General features: G+C 41.3%; 1 non-coding gene across 1 annotated transcript; it reads left to right on the plus strand.

The window, feature by feature from the left end:
• The first annotated feature begins 633 nt into the window (after positions 1-633).
• On the plus strand, positions 634-710 carry Trnas-cga (transfer RNA serine (anticodon CGA)). Its single transcript has one exon. It is a non-coding gene; the product is annotated as a tRNA-Ser (tRNA).
• The last annotated feature ends 3310 nt before the right edge of the window (positions 711-4020 follow it).

Genomic DNA, 4020 nt, shown 5'->3' on the forward strand with positions numbered 1-4020 from the left:
TACTGAAGCACGACTCCTGCCCGGTACTCACAGCTTTACTTCTGCCAGTACCTCGTCTCCTACCTTCCAAACTTTACAGAAGCTCTCCTGCGAACCCTGCAGGACTAGCACTCCTGAAAGAAAGGATATTGCGGAGACATGGCATAGCCACAGCCTGGGGGATGTTTCCAGAATGAGATTTTCACTCTGCAGCGGAGTGTGCGCTGATATGAAACTTCTGGCAGATTAAAACTGAGTGCCCGACCGAGACTCGAACTCGGGACCATTGCCTTTCGTGGGCAAGTGCTCTATCATCTGATCTACCGAAGCACGACTCACTCCCGGTACTCAGAGCTTTACTTCTGCCAGTACCTCGTCTCCTACCTTCCAAACTTTACAGAAGCTCTCCTGCGAACCCTCCAGGACTAGCACTCCTGAAAGAAAGGATATTGCGGAGACACGGCTTAGCCACAGCCTGGGGGATGTTTCCAGAATGCGATTTTCACTCTGCAGCGGAGTGTGCGCTGATATGAAACTTCCTGGCAGATTAAAACTGTGTGTCCGACCGAGACTCGAACTCGGGACCTTTGCCTTTTGTGGGCAAGTGCTCAACCATATGAGCTGCCGAAGCACGACTCACGCCCGGTACTCACAGCTTCGATAGCTCAGATGGTAGAGCACTTGCCCCCGAAAGGCAAAGGTCCCGAGTTCGAGTCTCGGTCGGGCACGCAGTTTTAATCTGCCAGGAAGTTTCATATCAGCGCACATTCCGCTGCAGAGTGAAAATCTCATTCTGGCAATGTACGAGTACGTAAATCGTTAAACCGCCGAGTGTCTTTCAGTCAGGTATGGCAGTTATTTAGATGACTTTCGAATTAACGAAGTAATGAAATACACACTAATTACCGATGCAATTTCAAATTTCTTCTGTGTTTGAGATTACAGAATTAGATGATGATGAAATACTCATAATACGTATTTATATGTAACACCAAACACATTTATCTGGCGGTATTTAACAGCCATTGCCACATAAGATGCATTACTGGACCCAGAAGAAGTAAATGACTACTTTCTAACGTCAGTGAACGAGCTGAAAGACCACATTAATGAAAATATCACCTGTGCTTTAGAGCTTCTTTGTGCTGAGCCACATGAGAGGTATGTCTTCCAATGGAATGTTGTCACCGCAAGGATGTTATGAAAACTGTGTCAAGGTTCTAAGTTGATGGATGTGCGGACTGTTACTGCTTCTCTATCTATGTAACTAAAAAATAATACATCTCTTCTGTCAACCTCTTTCCGTCATCTTTAATATGTGTTTAGACTCGGGAGTTTTCGCTGATGAACTCAAAATTGACAAAATAGGGAGATAAGCATCTTCCCCAAAACTACCGACCAATTTCTACTGTCCATATTTTCCATAGTTTTCCAGAATCTAACGAAGAACTAGCTAAACAACTGTTTCAGAGAGCATGATTTCATCTTGTGGGGCGGCTGGTGGAAATGAAGGTTGCTGTTAGGCCGGCCGACGTGGCCGTGCGGTTAAAGGCGCTGTAGGCTGGAACCGCAAGACCGCTACAGTCGCAGGTTCGAATCTTGCCTCGGGCATGGATGTTTGTGATGTCCTTAGGTTAGTTAGATTTAACTAGTTCTAAGTTCTATGGGACTAATGACCTCAGCAGTTGAGTCCCATAGTGCTCAGAGCCATTTGAAGGTTGCTGTTATTTAATGTTTAGTTTGTAATGTAGATGCATTCCTTGCCGTTCTAACCATATGTGGGGCGGCGAGTGGAATTAATTGTTATATAAATGTTTGAATGTAGAAACCAGTCCTACTATTTATGCTGTCTTTTGCCGTTCTCAACACTGGCTCTCTAACTACAATATTGGCAACCAGAAAGTGATTAGCAAGACGTGAAGCCTGTAATTAGAATTCCTAGTGCCCACTTCATCTGAGAAATACACTTATAGCTACAGCTTATAGCTCTGAGAAATTAGGAGATTGTCTGGGATTCATAATCAAAAACCATTTTCTAAAAATAGTTCAGTATATTCTGAAAGTCACAGATAAAAAAAAAAAGAATCCACACAATCTAACTAACAGAGCAGTTCAGAGTCTAATGCGCTGATGCAACTATAACTGTCCAAATTAAATGTTTAAGTGAATGCTCGCCATAATTTGATGATTAGGTTCATCAAACGCCACGCAAAATAATGGTAGAATGTCTGTCCCGCGACGGCACGTGAAAATACGACATACGCAAACTGAAGATAGATAATTGAAATCATACCAGAATTAACACTTCACTCGAAAATGATTTCATGGTTACGCGTATCCCGAGTAACTTAATACGGCATCCGAGGCTGTTTATAGCAATGCTACCGACGCGGCGCGATTCCTGACACAGATGGTGTGCTATTCAGTGTCTGGAGAGAACTGGGGCCTTTCGTCCTCGCGCAGTGTTCTTATATATAAAGCCGTGGTGCGGACGGCTAAGGGAACGCCTGATCAAATCGGCTCTCCCGACTAGCCGCTGGGCTAGTAACACACCACTTTAAGTTACCGAATAAATCATAGCTTCTTTTGCTGATGGCAGATGAAGTTCTCAATTTAAATGTGCAATCAGCACACACGTAGGTAATCATAACAAAAGTTTGACGTGGCTAAGTTAAATATTTTGGGCGAGAGAATTAATTTAATTACACTGCACGCAGTAGACAAGCTCTGAACTTGCCCTTTGGAGATACGCTATCGCTATAGTTTTATAGTTATTCAAATGAAACTTCTCACATCTTTATGGTTATAGCGGATCTCCATTGTACTTCAATATAAACATCGTAGCCTTATTTACTAGCATACTTAATCTATCTTGCTTCCTTAATTTTTAAGACAAAAACCAAAAAATCATGAATTTCAACTAAAATATTAATTTGTGATATCCAAAGTACTGTTTCTATTAAATTATTATGGAAAAGGAATCGAAATATAAATTTTTAAATTTCTAGCTCTTTTCTGTTGTGCCAATGATTTTTACAGAAAAACATCCAAATTTCGAAAATGGTTAAAGTTATCGAACTGATATTCAACACATATTAATTTAGTATTACTCCTGACATGCTAGAAACATTTTAGGTTATTTACTTGATTTTTAAAGTATTGCGCAACATTTATGACGTCAGAGCTAGTTACAGCGGACTGGCTGGCACACAATGGAAAAACTGATGTGAATTTACTACGACGTGAGTAGGCTGCTTCCCTACAATCTCCAACTCACAGTTTTGATTCCAAATGGCAAAAATACCATTACTGCTCTCACTGAAGTTGTTAGCCAGGTGTTGAAAGGATTTAAGCGTTAAGTATCTAATATCAGTTGACAGCAAGGCCTTCGAGTGTGCTTAATTTAAGACTCTAAGTGAAAAATTGGCGTATTATAGCATTACATAACCCATATATAGCGGTAACAAGTAATATCAAACAACAAGAGGCAGTTTGTATTAGTTAAAAATAGATTCTCCTCTTTGAAGGAAGTTTGGACTACAGCGCCACATGTGTCGGTGCTAGATCCCTTTCTGTTCTGCAGTGAATTGGTTTTCTTCCAATGAATTCCTATGTAATCCTGATAAAACAGAGAAACTGATTCTGGGTTTGCGGAAAGTTGTTGTGGTCTTCAGTCCTGAGGCTGGTTTGATGCAGCTCTCCATGTTACTCTATCCTGTGCAAGCTTCTTCATCTCCCAGTACTTACTGCAATCTACATCCTTCTGAATCTCCTTAGTGTATTCATCTCTTGCTCTCCCTCTACGATTTTTACCCTCCACGCTGCCCTCCAATGCTAAATTTGTGATCCCTTGATGCCTCAGAACATGTCCTACCAACCGTTTCCTTCTTGTTGTCAAGTTGTACCACAAACTCCTCTTCTCTCCAATTCTATTCAATACCTCCTCATTAGTTATGTGATCTACCCATCTAATCTTCAGCATTCTTCTGTAGCACCACATTTCAAAAGCTTCTATTCTCTTCTGTCTAAACTATTTATCGT

The sequence above is a fragment of the Schistocerca serialis genome, chromosome 1, assembly GCF_023864345.2.
Source record: "Schistocerca serialis cubense isolate TAMUIC-IGC-003099 chromosome 1, iqSchSeri2.2, whole genome shotgun sequence".
Lineage (NCBI taxonomy): Eukaryota > Metazoa > Arthropoda > Insecta > Orthoptera > Acrididae > Schistocerca > Schistocerca serialis.